Consider the following 15,709-nt stretch of genomic DNA (forward strand, 5'->3'; position numbering starts at 1 on the left):
TTCTGTCTCTACCTTCCCCACTTCATGCTTTGCCCAGGCTGCAACTGCTGCCCTCATTGCCCTGCCAACCCTGCTCGTGGTTGGAATCTATCCTCCCTTCAAAGCCCATCTCTAACATTTGCAGATTTTTATGATTTTGTCAGCAGATGTGCTCCTTCCCTCCTAAGACTCTCTTCCACAATTTTTTTGGGGGGTGCAATTCTTATGTTATTCTACTTCAACTTACAGTTATCTGCATGCGCATCCGATTTATGGTATTCAATTACAATTCTTTGTGGAACAGGATTTGCCCTTGACTCGCCTCTGCCTCCTCTGCCACCACCATCATCTTTCACTGGATTACCGTGATAGCCTTCTAACTGGTCATTCAGTAGAAAAGCCCAAGTCAAATGACCTGACATGATCTGATCTCCATGACCTTTCTGGCCTGAAGGCCCCCTCCTACCTCTCTCACTCCTCTCCAGCCTCACTGCCTCCTACCTGTTCCTTGAACACCCCAGTCACACTCCTGCCTCAGGGCCTTTGCACATGCTATTCTTTCTGCCAGGCTAACCCTTGAAACTTCTCTAAGTCTTTGCTCAAATGTCACCTTCTCAAGGAGGCCTACTCTGACCACCTTATTAATATGGCCAGCCACTCCAGCTCTACCCAGCACTCTTAGTCCCCATTTCCTCTTTCTCTCCTTCCTCTTTCCCTCCATACTATGGCTCACTTCTTAAAATATCATATAACTTGTGTATTTATTATGTTTGTTGTTCACTGTCTGCCTCTCTACCCCCACCCGCCACAATATGAGCTCCTCAAGAACAGAGATCTCTGTCTGGTTGCTCACTGATGTATCCCATGTGCCTGGCACATGATAGATGCTCAATAAATATTTGTTACATAAATGAGTCTCTGTATTCTGCATAGACAGAGCTATGACACTCGCTAGGTCCCCAAATCATGCTACTTTCTTTTCTTTTAAGCATAACTGCCTGGGTGCTTGGCTGCCCTTCCCTGCGCTGCCATGGAAACCAGCAGCCCAGGGACAGGTTGCTTCTCATCAAGTCAGGCAATGTGCATCACCCCCCAGAACACACAGATGTGTACCCATGCCCTCCACCACCTGGGGACTGGATGCCCTGGACAGTCAGCTGGAGGTATCCTGGATGCAAACGGCCCCAGGGCCAGCACCCCTCCCAGCTCGGGGGGCCTCGGGATTTCCCCAGGAGGATTCGCCCCTGACTGATCTATGCCCACGCAGACCACACATTCTGTTCTTAGGAGATTCTCAAGTCCAAAAGTTCCCTTGCCTCCCCCAGGCACCGTTGTTTTTCTCTATCCCCAGTAATAGCAGGCATTTGAGGAACACCTACTATAGACGGGGCACTCTATGTATATTATCTCCAAGCCTCACAACACTGCAAAGTAATTACTCCCCCTGTCGCAGTTGAGGAACTGAGGCCCAGGGAGACTAGCCAGCCTTGCCTCGGGACACAGAGCAAGTCAGTGGCAGGTGGATTTGAATCCAGGCGCCAAAGTTTACAGCCTTTTTACATGCCGCCCTGCTCCCACCTTCTCTGTTCCCTGCACTCCTCCGCTGCAGTTGTCTCAGCCCCCATGCCTGCAGGAGGGGCAGAGTGCAAGTGGTGGGGGCAGTAATCATCGCAGGAACCCTTGAGCGTGCACATCGCACACACGCACACACACAGCTCACCATGGCCTAGGGGACGCTGTGTCACCAGAATAGATTATCACCAGAGTAGAGGCTGAGCTCTCCTGGAGGTCTTTCAAAAATAACAACAAAAAAAAGACAATTCCCTCTCTCTGGAATGACGTAGGTATGGACATGCCTAAAAGCAGAGATTAGCTGACCCCTAGGTCCCCTCTAGCTTTATGACTATGATGAGCCATTACTGGACAGGCAGACTCGCTGCTTGGAGCATTGCTAAATTTGTTTTTAATAACGTCACCAATCCAGCACCAAACCCTGACCCGTCGCTGCAATAAAGGTTCACCATCGCTGGAGAGAGAATGCTGGGTCACAGAGGGCGGAGGCAGGAGAGTGGGGACAGCCTGTTTGTTCTCAAGTATCGGGCTCCGTGAGTCATAGACCAGCTCCGGCAGGCGTGGAGAGCTTGAAGATTTATCTCAGATGAGGTCCAAGCAATAAAGAAGATTTATCTCAGATGAGGTCCAAGGAATAAAGATGACACGGCAAGGAGACCACGTCAGAGCAGCAAGGATAAAAGCCCAGCTTGAAAATTTGCTCAGGAAAGGGACATGGAGACGATGTTGTCATCGGCATACACAACATGTATAATGTGCAATCACAGGCACACAAAGAAAACACCTAGTGTGTCTAAGATTATCAGACAAATTTATCTCAGGCCACATCCAGAAGTGACCTAGCACCTATTACGTGACTCAGATATTAATTATTAAATTGAAGGTCCACCAAGGGCAAAAACTCTGGTAGGCGCTGAAGAAACAAGAAGGGTCTACAGAGAAGACTAGGACCCAGTAAACCTGCCAGGAGCTGCAAACCAGCCATGGGGACATGAACTGTGACAAGAAGAGAGTGGACAGGAATCTCAGAGGACAGTAATGCCCGTGGCCAAGCGTGAGCCTCCCAGGCCACTGGGCTGCTGGTCCAGGCCTCGAGACACTGCTGGAGTTGACAGCACTCCTCCCCGCCCACCCCCACCAGAATCCAGGTCTTTTTGTATCAAAAAAGAAGGATGGAGTTCATGTTGGGCAAAAGAATGAGGATACTGCCCAGGAGAAGGTCCTGGCTTCTGGGTGTGAGCACTGAGACAGGTGAGAGCCACGCCCCGGGGATGCTGCTTGGTGGAGAGATGAAGTTAGCCGGGTCCCACAGCAGTGTGGCTTGTGCATAGAGCTGCCAAAGTTGTCCCAGGCAGGGGGAGATGGCCTCTTTCCCGCGCCTGCATAGAACCTGCGGCTCACCAGCTCCGGGCATACGTGGACTCAGGAGCACCCACACCAGTGCTCCCACATGCAGCTCCGGCAGCAGAGCGATGGTGAGGCTCCTCCAGCGGCTCCCCGGAGACTGCGCGTCCGGAATTGGAGCAGGAGAGTGCCTGCAACCCTAGCCAAGGGCCTCGTGTATACATACACCTGAGCCCTCCTGGGAGGGAACAGCTGAAGGCCCCGCGTGAGCAGATGGGGATTGGAACTTCAGATGTAAACTTAGAATCTAAGGTCCCAGTCCTCACCCACACGGGACACTGGGGAAAGGAGACGCAGGCAGGGTGCACTCTGCAATGAAAGGCTCCCGTGGTCAAGACCCTGCCGAGGCTCCGCAGCTCACTTAGAGTAAAAGCCACAGGGCTTCATCCTCCCCCTCTCCCTGTGACCTCCGTCCCCACCACTCTTGCGCTCGTTCACACTGCTCCAGCCACACGGGCTTCTTGCTGTCTCTTGACAACTCCCGGATGCTCCCACCTCCGGGCCTCTGAGCTGACCGCTCCTCTGCCTAGAACAGTCTTCCCCAGGAATCACGTGACTCAGCCCTCGCCTCCTTCAGGCCTTCACGCAGACGTCCATCCTGCTTGGCGAGGCCTTCCTGACTCACTAAAACTGCAGCCACCTCCTGATGCTTGCTCGCCCCCTTCTCTTCTCGCGTTTTCCCCGCAGTACCTCTTGCTATCAAATATTCAACTGAATATATTTGATTTATTTTGGTTATTGTCTACCTCCCCACCGGAATGTAAGCTCCCTGAGGGATGGGATTATTGTCTGCTTTGTTCCTGCTCTCTCTCTTTGTGCTTACCACCACGCCTGGCTGCTAGAACTCACATGTGTATTGTTGAACGAATAAATGAACAAACGGACAAACAAATGAAAAAACGAGAGAAAGGGAGAAGTCACACAGTCCCTGCCCCCGAAGCTCTTGCTGTCTGGTGGAGTAGGTCCTTTTGCTTAGAACAATTTAGGAGCAACACAGCTCATTTCTCTTGTAAGATGTTTTAAAATGTTTCAGTATTTCCAGCCCTGCTGTTCCAGACCTTCAGCAGAAAATCCCATCTATCTCAGTCCTTTATTCCAAAACAGTCGTGGCTCATGACTGAGACTCTGGAGGGACTCAGGAGGAAGATCATCTATTGCCTTGTGGTCCTCACCCAGACCAGCCAGCCTGGTCTCGGCCCCTGCCGGGGCCGAGGCAGAATGCTGACAGTAAGCAGAGCCATCGCGCTGGCAGCGCTGAGCATGGGGGCAGGCGCTAAGGCGTGCTGATGACACCCAGGAGTGACTGCGGAGCAACACAAAGCAGCTGAAGGAGAGGGGCTGGCAGCGGGGCAACAACATGAAGCACATGTGGCAGCAGGATGATTTTAAAATGCTCCCAGACCACACAGCATGAGCCTTACTCAGGAGTGGGCAGCTCAATTCTAGAAAGGGTCTTCATGTATGAAATTCTACCATTTGAGTCCTGTCTATATTAGTTAGCTAATGCTGCATAACAAATTACTCTAAAACTTGGAGACCTAAACACCAATAACCATTGATTATCTCTCATCGTTTCTGGGGATCAGGCATTCAGGAGCAGCTTGGCTGGGCAGTTATGGCTCAGAGTCTTACATGCAGTTACAGTTGGACACCAGTTAAGGCTGCAATCATCTGAAGGCTTGGCTGGGACTGGAGGATCCACTTCCAATGTAGCTTACACGCGTGCCTGGCAAATTGGTGCTGGCTGTTGGCCTGGGGCCTCTGTACCTGCCCATGTGGGCCTGTCCACAGGATGCTTGAGTCTCCTCCCAGCATGGCAGCTGGTTTCCTCCAGAGCAAGTGATCCAAGCAGCAGAAGCCGCAATGCCTTTTGACCTAGCCTAGGAAGTCACCCACCATCTCTTCTACCATAGTCTACTCACCCCACAGGCCAGCCCTGATTCAGTGTGGAGAGGGGCTGCATAAGGTGTGAATACCGGAGGTGAAGTTCATTGAGAGCTTTCTTGGAAGCCAGTTAGCTCACTGTCTTTTGTGACATCAGGTCATTGCCCATAGTTGCAGGGCAAGGGCCACTGGTTCCAAGTCTGGCTTAGAATTGGGGCTCGAGTAGCTATGTCACCCAAATCTCATTACTTAAACTCCCTTTGCCTCAGTTTTTCATCTACAAAATGGGTCTAATGGTACCGGCCTGGAGATTCAAGGATTAAGTTAGGTAACAGTCTGCTCAAGCTGCCATCACAAAATACCCTAGACTGGGTGGCTTAAACAACAGAAACTTATTTCTCACAGTTCTGGAGGCTGGGAAGTCTAAGATCAAGGCAGGTTTATCCTGATGCTTCTTCTCTTGGCTGGTAGGCAGCCACCATCTCACTGTGTGCTCACATGACCTCCTCTTTGTGCAAGCGTGGAGAGAGAGCACCAGCAAGCTCGCTGGTGTCTCTTCTTAGAAAGCCACTAATCCCATCATAAGGGCCCCACCCTCATGACATCTTCTAACCCTAACTACCTCCCAAAGGCCCTGTCTCCAAATACCATCACACTGGGGGTTAGGGCTTCAACATAGAAATTTGTAGGGGGACACAGACATTCAGTCCATTACAGTAATTTACACTGAGGAGTCCCTGTGTGCCAGGCACTACTTTCATTACCTTCATTACCTTGCTTTACCCTCATCACACCCCAGGAGGGTGGCATGAGGCAGAATAGCTTTGAGGCTAACAGGGCAGGCTCAGAAACCAACTGCCTGACATATGGTAAGTACTCAACCAGTATTTGCCATTACTTACACCACTTTACAGATAAGGAAACGGAGACTAAAGAAGTCAAGACGTTTGCCAGAGGGGTGAGCTGGGCTGTCAGTCCAGGCTCCCCAGCTCCAAGCTCCACGTGGAAAGCACTCGATGTGGTTCCTGGCACAAGGTAGATGTCCAGTGAACAGTAGTGCCGGTCGCTGATACCATTATGGTCCTTCTAGTTCAGGCAGCTTCCCTGGCTGCTGTTGCCTGGGTGTTGAGGGAAAACCCCACAGGGACAAGCCCCCATCCCTGAGACCATGTCCACCTTTCCAAACTGCTGTCTCACCCTCTATCCTTCCCCAGTCTCGTCAGCCATGGCCCAACTGCAAGATGTAGCTTCCTAAACTGGTGCTGACGTGGGGACGTCTGATGGTCAAGGGCAGTCAAATGTCTCAGCACGCAGAGCAGCCACGGTACAGCTCCAGCCTCCTCCCCAGCCTTTCCATGGACTTCCCGCAGGAGTCAGCCGCACCCCGTGGGGCTCTGAGCGAGCTCCTGGGTGCATCTGTCTGTGATCTTCCAGGTCAGAGGGCTAAGTCGTAGCCGTGCTGCGAGGCCTGGTCTGCAGTTCCCCTGAATCACTCCCCATACACCTCCCCCTATACACTCACATGCACACACACACTCAACACACACACACCCCTCCACAAGATCTCCCACCTTCCTCCGTCTTACAGTTATTGAAGCACGTGTGTTCTCTCTCTTGCCAAACTGCAAGCTCCCCGCAGGCAGGAACCAAGGGAACATTGTGTTCTGAGCGCCCAGAGAGGTGCCAGGCCCCGCAGTCGCTCCAGGGATGTTTGTAACTGGACTGAATTGGGGAGTGAAATCCGAAGCTCCAGGGAATCTCATATCACCTGAGCAAGGCCAGAAATGCCTAGTGGAAGAACGTCTTTGTGTCCCAGGCACTCATCACAGGCCCCCCAAGAGGAGGAGGAAAGATCACTCAACAGTGAGGGCTTAAAGCCTTCGCTTTTTTTTTTTTTTTTAAACTTTTAAGGCAGATTTATTGTTATAATTGGCCCAAATATTTTAATTCCCATAAAGATGTGTCACCTCCACTCTCTGTAATGTCAAAATGTCATCGGGTAACCTCCCTGAAGTTGCTTTTAACCTCCATGTCAGCCATCAACACCCACACGGGCGGGCGCAGCACAAAGCTGGCGAGGCGGTAGGTGTAGTCACCCCCTCCTCCTGCCTCTCCGGTTTCTATAAATATGCAAAATAGTTATAAGAAATAAAACAATTGTCTCTGGTGCTCAAGCTAAGTCTTACAAAGATTATGTCTTCCTTCTCCCTCTGTAAACCACTCAAGAACGTCTTGTCTCCGGAACTCTATTATCCTCAGAAACAGAGAACATCATCATCTCTGTGTCATCCTTGCTTTTGTCTGCTGCTCTTCAAGTTTTCTCCCAAAACATCATTTTTTTTTTCGGTCCTAAGCATAATACTCTGCTAAATAACGGTGGGGGGAAATCTTCTTTAAGAAACACAGCTCTTTTAATTTCCCAACACTCAGATTATTTTACACACATCCTTTCTTTGTGGATACACAATGTTCTGCAGGCTCTGTGTCTACATAGGTGGTTTCACATTTAGTGCTTGTGTTGGAGCATGATTCATAGGCGTGTACACTCATGTGTGTGCACATGTACGTGGATATGTGTGCGTTTGTGTACATGTGTGTGTGAGCACACGTGCCTGTGGTTTTGTGGCAGCGTTTGAGTGTGGTCACCAAATATGCACGTGCTCTTTACGTTTCCCAGCTCCCCTGGCCTTTATGTTGGGACAACATGGCTAGTTTTGGCCAATGAATTGTGAACAGGAGTGACTTCTGGGCCAGGGCAGCCCCTGTGCCTGTGTAGTGCAGCTGTTATGAACTGAATGTGTCCCCTAAAATTCCCATGTCGAAGCCCTAACACCCGAGGTGATGGTATTTGGAGGTGCAGCCTTTGGGAAGTGATTAGGCTCAGATGAGGTCATGAGAGTAGTGCTCCCATGATGGGATTAGTGTCCTTATAAAAAGAGGATGAGAGACCAGAGCTCGATTTTCCTCTCTCTCTCTTTCTTTCTCCAACTTGTGATGACACAGCAAAAAGGTGGTCATCTGCAAGCCAGGAAGAGACTCCTCACCAGGAACCAAATCTACTGGCACCTTGATCTTGGACTTCCCATCCTCCAGAAATGTGAGAAATAAATGCCTATCATTTAAGCCACCCAGTCTGTGGTATTTTGTTATAGCAGCCTGAGCACACTAAAACAGCAGTCTTGGAGAGATGTATCCTAGATGAAGCAGCTCCGAGGCAGAAGAAGGCTGTCCAACACACCTCAGACTGTGATGTGAGACGTAACTTCTTGTATGGTCAGCCATTGAGATTTCAGAGTTTATCTGCTGCAGCAACTAGCATCATCTTGTCTATAAAATAACGTAGACACTACCAAGTGCACAGGGTGTTGTTAGGATTGAATTAGCCAATAGCTGTTAAAAATCCTCTCAAGTAACTCAATTAAACTGAACCAGTGCCTAAAGAGCACATTTTACTTGCCTGGCACTGTGCTGGGTCCCTCAGGGACATTTTAGTCTAGGGGGGCAGACCTGTAAACAGACAGGTTACTACACAATGTGGTAAATGTCCAATTACTGGAGGGTACACAATACAGAGGAGGGAGTGGTTAATTCTGGAGGATTCAGGAAAAGTGATATAAAAAGGGTAGACTAGGTAGCGTTTTGAGGAAGAGTAGAGCTTGCCAGGTTAAATGAGGCCGCTGCCCGGCCCAGGTGACAGGGGGGATTGGTTATGAAAGGTAGGATGCACTTAGCGAGGAGGGCCCTTTACTGGTCTTCAGGACATGCATCTCAGCCCTAGGATTCTCAGACTCCACTTTCTGTTGGGGACGGTCACTCCCAGGGAGCAGGCAGGGACGGGTGAGAGTCTGGGAAAACAGGAAGTGCTCATTGCTGTTGGTAAAGAAAACACAAGTTTTAATTTCTTTTTTAAAGCCATGAAAAACTGTCCTGCTTTCTTCATGTTCACTTTGAAGGGAGCGACAGTGTCCGTGTCTGCCTCCCCAGGTGCACTGTGACCTCCCAGGGGACAGGGACAGACCTGGTCCTATACGTCCCTGGGTTCCCCAAAGCCTAGGGCCTGTGTGGCGAAGGCTCCGCAAACGCCTGTTAAATCGAAAGGAGCATAAAGCTCACCCGCTTCCCGGGCTGCAGCACTGAACAACACCGAATGCCCCTCCTGGGGTCCCTCTCGCGAATCTCCCGAAATCCCTCGCCACCGCAGTCCCGGGACTGAGTTGAGGCTCCGTTCCCTGGGACCCCTGGGAGCCAGTGTCGGTCCACGGCGCCACCCCGCGGCCAGGCCTGGGAACTGCACCTTCTCGGACCGTACGGAGGAGCTTCCTTCCTGCGGTTATGATCATCTTCTCACCCCCACAGTTTTGAGGCAAACGGGGATCCGGAGCTCGTCATCCTCAGCCCCACCTCCTTCCCCCTATGAGGTCTCTGAGAATGGACAGCCAATGCTTTGACCACGGTTATTCTGATACCTTAAGCCCCTGTTTGGCCAAGGACCCATCAAAGAAAGGTCCCTGTGAGAACCCAGGCGGTGGGTTCAGCACGCTGACAGCTGTGGGTTTGGTCCCAGCGGACGGTGTGACCCTGGGCAGTTCCCTCGCCTCGCTGAGCCTCAGTTTCCCTCTCTATAAAATGAAGACCATATAACTCATGGAACTGCTGTGAGGATCAAAATGCATAATCCATGTCAAATAAGCTGAGGCCCCGTGAGGGGCTCTTCGCAAGTTCTCAACAAATACAAACACAACGCACTCATGCTTCCGTTACTGCATCTAAGTCTTTCTTCAAGCTAGTGAGGCGGACATTAATATTATTTCCATTTTGTTGACAAGAACACTGAGCGTCAGATCACTTACGTGACTTGCCCAGGGTCTTTCTAGAAGAGAATGACAGGACTTGAAGGCAAGCCTTCTCGTTCGTGCCAGCATTCCAGGCAGCTCCTTGAAAGAGGAAATGCGGACGGCAGAATTGCTGAGGAAAAGCTGGGAAGATCAAAGGAGAGGAGAGGAGATGCAGAACTCAAATGCAGCGCACAACCTGCTCTCTTCCTCTGTGGAGTTCACACTCGTTCTGAAAAATGCTTTCTTCAGAAAGTTGGTCCTGAGAAGCACCTGGCCCTGTCAGCAGACCTGGGTTCTCGCCCCGGCTCTTACTAAGCAGCTGAGTGACTGGGTGACTTGGATGGGCGACTTCTCCTGTCTGGGGCTCAGTTTCTTCCTCAGCAAAATGAGGGAGAAGGTCGGACAAGACGCCTGCTCAGGGCCTTGCAGCTCCAAACACGACACTCAACAGTATGTGCCTTTCACACCCTGTGGGAAAGCCGCCCAGTGGTCATCCTGCACATGTCCGTGGTCAGGAGGTTGTCACCATTTGCTGTCAGACACCTCCGGGTAGGAGAAAGAAAGGACACAGAACTCTGGCCTTGGGGGGGACAGATGGAAAGAATAAGTCTTGACTCATTCACATGAACATGAGATTAACATTAATCCTCGTCGGACTGAATAACTGTGACCAAAGAGGCCGCACGAGTGGCCAAGCGAGCAGGAGGCTCAGAGCGATGCAGGCTGGGGAGCCAGGCCCACTGATTTATGGGCAAGATTAAAAGAATTAAATGAGCGGAGGCTTCGAAGACCAACGCTAGGCAGAGCGGGAGGAGCCGACTCTCTGGGTTCAGAAGGAGAATGCTATGCGGTGTACCCACTCCTTTCTGGGTGGAGGGCGGCTGTGCGTGTGTTTTTTGTTTTGCTTTTGGCTGTTTGCTCATGTTTTAAACATGAGCGGGCCAATTGGGAGATGTAATCACGGACCTTTCATAAACGCCCAGCAATGGCAAGATGAATAGTTGGGGTGGTGCTCGAATCATAAATAACAGCGGTGTATCACGGCAAAACCAAAGAGAGAGAAAAGCAAATGAAATAAATCTATCGAGACTCAGGGCCATCTTTGCTCGGAAAACATCAGGATGAGAAAGACTCGATTCCTATGCCAGACCAAAATCCTCACTCTTCACGTGGCACCAAAGTTGTTGACCTTGAATTGCTTAAGGACAGGTCCACGCCTGATTCACGTTTGTATCTGACCCCTCCCGTGCCTCGCACAGAACAGGCACGTCTCTGATGGCCCGAATGGATGATGGGTGCGAGGAAGCACAGCATGGCGTGAGGTTCTGAGCTCAGACTCGACGTCAGCTGACTTGGGCCCCAACCCCGAATCTGTGTCTTTACAGCAAATTACTGAACCTCTCTAACCTCAGTTTCCTCATCTGTAAAATGAAGACAATACTAAGAGTGTGGTTGTAAATGTTAAATAGAATATTGCACATAAAGCCTAGTGTATAGTGAGTGCTCGGTGTCCCCTCTTTATTACTAACGACTGAATGTAGTTGGAAACTGGAAATCCATCCCACATGCCAAACTGGTAGAACTAATTTTTTTTCACTCCTCAGGGAGATACAGGCTGAGGAACCATTGGTGACCATGATGAGGGAGGCGTCATGCTGGGGTTTAGGGGCTCCCTAGCCGTTCTTGCTCCCAGCTTGACTCCGTGGTCACCGTGCTCCCCTCCTCCCATTCGCCATTCCCCCTCAGACTTGGGGAAGTGTCCGCAGATTGCGACTGGGAACATGGCGGATACCCAGCCCGCAGTCACCCTCACCTCTGGCCTCTGGGGGGCGTGGAGGGCAGAGCCCTCTGTTTGTGATGATGCTGGCCCGCAAAAACCAAACCCCAAACCCCAACCCTCATTGACCCCCTGCTTCCCCTTGGCTGCCACATACTTCCCGTGGGGGGGACCCCCCATGTGTTCACCTGAATGAGTGACAAGCTTTTTGGGGAGCCAAGCCCTGCCCTCGATAAGAAGCAATTCCTACCTTCTCTCCTCTCTGTTCAAAGGGATAGCTCAGCAGGCCCCTCACAGCAGAAAACAACTAATGACACATACAGGAATTTTATGGGATGAGATATTGAGCTTTGCGTGCGAGCCCACGTTCAGGGAGGACCTCCTAAGGAAATCTTTCCTTTGGTTTGGAGCTTCCTGCACCGTGCAACCTCTCAGCCTGGCAGGGGTGCCCTGAGGTCTTCAGCCTCCCTCCTGTCGCCTCACAGTGCTCTGTGCTCCTGGGGCCAGTCGGTGCCGAGCCCGCTGAGCTTTTCTCCCCCCATGAGGGTGGGTGCCACCACAGACACCCCAGCCAAGGCTCCCAGGGCAAAGGATTAGAGCTGCTTTCTCGACGGCCACTCAGGCTTGCGTGGACATGACGTAGGTGGACAGGACTGACTCGGGGCCATCCAAGATGCTCGATGAGACCGAATGCAAACAGACACTCTGGCTTCTCTCTGTAGATGCTTCAGGCTCCATCTCTCATCAGCAACACCAGGGCGTCAGGACCTGGCATCTCAGACACATCCGTCCAGCAACTAACCGCCGAAGGGCCAAAACAAAACACCATCGCAGGCGCCACTGGAGCCCCCAAGTATGAGGCCGTGGGAGTTTGCAGGGCCTGGCAAAGTACCCAAAAGTTACTTAAAGGGACGTCTATTAGATGTTGGAAGAAAGACAAATTCCTGACCAGAATATGCAGCAACCAGAAACTAGGCCTGTTTAAAAAAAAAAAAACAAAACTTAGGCCCCACTAATTCATAACACCCAAAAAGAGTGGCATTCAAATTTGTAAAAAGTCAGTGGTAAAAATATCAGAGTTTTAGACGTGAAAAAAACCAAAGATACCGATCCTGGTGATTCTCAAAGAAGTACCCATGTATGGTCTGTGTTGGAATCACACAGGGAGCTTAATAAAAATGACAGACTTCAGGGCCACACCACAGATACTCAGAAACGTGTTTTTAGCAAGCTCCCCAGAAGCGTCTGATGATAACCAGGTTTAGAAACCACGGATTCCGTCCACTGTTCCTGTAACTTCCCCGTGGATACGAATCCCCTAGTGATCTCATTCAAATGCAGACTGTCTCAGGTCTGGGGTGTGGCCTGAGACCCAGCATTTCTAATGCTGATGCTGCTGGTCCCAGGCCACACTTTAAGTAGCAAGACGGTTCTCCAACCTGTCCCATTTACCCAGGAAACAGCTAACTGAGCTGCAGGCATAGGGGAAGCCAAGAGGGCAACTGCTGAGTTGCGAGAGAAAAAAATGAGTTGGGTGGGGGGTGAGCAGAAAGGAAGGTGGAAGCTAGTTGGGCAAGAACCATGGGAAATCTGGCCCCAGAGCCAGCAGAACATCTCCACTAGGTCATTTTCTTACCAGACCACAGTCTTGGGACCTGTTTCCTAATGATTGTTGCAGGCACACATAGGAAATATTCAGAACTGCAACCAGCAGCGCCCGCAAAAGGGAGAAGGGCTCTCTGCTCAGATCCTCTCATCTGAGAGCTCTCACGCTGGGCGGCTGGACCATAACTGCCCCCCACTTTGCCACAATTGGCTTTAGAGTTTCCAGGCCAACTGCTGGCACTTATTCCAGAGTGGTCATCAAACTCCCACTGACACCTCCCGCCTCGCCTGTACAAGCACACATACATACACACATAGTCTGGCTCCTGGAAAGTAGCAACAGGAAATAGTCACCCTGTCTCCCGAGGGCTCTGGGCCAGAATCTTTCATCCCGTCTCACTTTCCCTCGGCGCACTTTTCATTCCACCCTGGCTGCAGCAAGGCCGCACCTCTTGTTTCTGCCCTTGGGGCTTCTCGGCGGGCCTTCCATGGGATGCCCATGAGCAGCCAGCCATTCGAACACCTGTGAGAGCTGGTGAATACAGAGGCCCCTCTCCTGGGTCACACGTGGACGGTTCGGACGTGCACTCACTCGCCCCCGGGGGTAACCAGCTGAATAACGCACACTTGGATCGGCTTTCACCCCTTCCCCAGTTCACTCTGCTCTGTCTCCACATTCCTGTCCCCTTAAGTCACTTCCTAAAATAAACTACCTGCATGTGAGTCGTCCCAGGCTCCACTTTTGAGGAAAACCAAGCTCTCACATACCGCAAGCAGTAGCAGCTAAATCCTGCAGAGCACAGGAGGAGGAGGAGGCTGAAGACTTCAGAGAGGGCCCACAGTGACCCAGAACCTTGAAGATTCCCCCTAAAGCTAGCAGCCCCTGCCCGAGGCTCACGCAGCTGTGCAGGGGTGCTCTGAGAACAAATTATATCTTGTCCAAAAAATAACTTAAGGTCCTCCGTGAGATGTTGGAAATAGGAGAAGGAAAGCTAAGGAAATGAGGCTTGTTTAGCCTGGAGAAGAGAAAGCAAAAAAGTTAATAAGGGACTTCCTAAAAATAAAGGGCTGGTTCTCAGTGTTGGCTGACACAAGTAAGGATGAGGGGAGATGGGCTTAAGCAGGGACTGAGGGACAGTTCGCTCATCAGTATGCTGCCAATGGGGAGATGGCATCTTCAGGTGAAGTAATGAGTTCCCCGTCATTGAGGCACTCAGCTCGTGATGAGGGGCAAACTTATTGGGGATAATGTGGATGGAATTCATTCTTTAGATAAGAGCTTTTAAAGTTGTTTCTTCTCTAGGCCCCTTTTTAAAATCACAGACCCTTTTCAAACTAGGATTTGTGTAGTATGGGTCTGCCTCAAAAGAGGGAGTGTTAATTGATCTATAACCTCATAAACTCCCCCATCCCAGCAACATACACAACTGAATTGTGTTTTAGTTCTCATGTTTTTCCAGAGCAGGCTGTTTTCTCGTGAGGTCTCGGCACCACCTAGTGGCTCATTAGTCCATTACAATGTATGCCTGGGAGAAAATAGTATTGTAGTTTAATACAAACACTGTCTTTGTTTAATGCATCAATTCAACAAAAATATATTATTAAATACAAGGCATGGGTTAGGGACTGTGCTAGAACCTGGGGTGCAGCAGTAATCAAATAAGACGTGGTCTCCCCTTCATGAGGCTCACAAGCTAATGGAGTAGACAATAAACAAGTAAACAACAAAAGAATTATGATGCGTTGTGATGTCATCAGGAAATAAACGCATTGTGTGATAGAAAACAATATAGGCAGGAGGAGGCCTCTCTGTGAAACATACAATTCGGAAGGATGGGATGAGAGGGAACAGGGTGCAGAAATGGCTGGGGGAAAGAACATTCCATGAAGGCAGAGCACAGCACATGCCAAGTCGTGGAGGCACCAAGAGCTTGGCTGCTCAAGGAACTGAAAGACCAGCATGTTCAGTGCAAAGAGAGTGAGGCTGAGAAGGGCATGATGAGACTGGAGGGAGGAACTAGGAGAGTTCCATGTTTGTAAACTTTTCCTTAAGTGACAGCACACAGATGGTTAGGGTGGGTTCTTCCAGAACAGTACCTGGTTAAATTTTAATTTTTAAAAAAGGGGGAGAAGGGAAATGCCATTGTGTGAACTTTGCCATTTGCGGAGGTCCAGCAGGAGCCGATCCGGGGACATCAATGACAGCTGCGTGCCCCACTCAAGACAGCCTACATCTGCTCCTGCCCTACACTGGTCCCCAATACTAAGCTTCTGTGTCCTTGGATAATTACATTGGTACCTCATATTAAAAGTCTAGAAGAGTAGTTCTCAACCCTGGCTGCAATTCTCCTGGGAGTTCTTAAGAATCCCAGTGTCCAGGCCACACCCCAGACCCCTTAAATCAGCATCCTGGGCGTGGCCGGGGACCTGGGCTTTGAAAGCTCCTCAGATGATTCTAATGTGCAGCCAAGGTTGAGGATGGCGGATCTGGAAGGATACTCTTCAAGAGAAAACAAAGGAAAAAAGACCTCATTTTATATTCCCAAGTAGTGAAGGTGATTCAAGTGATGGGCCAGGCTGTTTTCTTCTTCAAGACCAGGCCTCTCCCCCAGGTGCAAGCCCCCGCTCTGGGCCACTCAGCCCTCACCACTAT

This window comes from Ceratotherium simum, chromosome 23 (assembly GCF_057802395.1).
Source record: "Ceratotherium simum simum isolate JZ-2026a chromosome 23, ASM5780239v1, whole genome shotgun sequence".
Lineage (NCBI taxonomy): Eukaryota > Metazoa > Chordata > Mammalia > Perissodactyla > Rhinocerotidae > Ceratotherium > Ceratotherium simum.